We start from the raw sequence: 757 nt of genomic DNA on the forward strand, positions 1-757 counted from the left end.
TATGTCCTTGTTCGAAATGTCAAAACCGAAAACAACGTGACGCGAGAACCGTGTCTCGCCATCTTTACCGAGTCGGATTCAAGAGTAATTACTACTTATCGTCAAGCCATGGAGAAAATTACTATGACGTTGGCGGATCATCAGCAGGAGGTCCATTTATGGGAGAAGAGACATTACATACGGAAGAAGAGACATATCAAGAGAACTTTCCTGATATTATGGGTGGAGGCACTGGATCAACTCATGTATTGGATAATGTGATGGAAGCACCCGATGAGGAGCAATATGAAGATAGCGTGTTTCAAGCATTTGAAGCCGCTAATCAACCATTATATGAAGGATGTTCTGAAGGTATTTCTCAGTTATACTTGGCGTCACGTTTAATGAAAGTAAAAACCGATCATAATTTGTCAGAGTCATGTTTGGATGAGATATCACAAACTTTCAGAGATGTTCTGCCACAACCAAATCAAGCTCCTGCATCATATTATGAGACGAAGAAGTTGACAAAGGCGCTTGGCATCCCTGTTGTGAAGATTGATATTTGCGAGGATAACTGCATGTTATTTTGGAAGGAAGATCAAGACTTGTTGGTGTGTCGGTTTTGTGGGAAAGATAGATATCACCAGAACCGTGGAAAGGGAAAAAATCGGCCAAAAATCGGCCTATTACGGAGAGGTTGAAGCGGTTGTACCAAGTTGAGGCGACAACATCACAAATGCGATGGCACGCGGAACATGAGTCGCCCGAAGGAGAA

Source organism: Brassica oleracea, chromosome C8 (assembly GCF_000695525.1).
Source record: "Brassica oleracea var. oleracea cultivar TO1000 chromosome C8, BOL, whole genome shotgun sequence".
Lineage (NCBI taxonomy): Eukaryota > Viridiplantae > Streptophyta > Magnoliopsida > Brassicales > Brassicaceae > Brassica > Brassica oleracea.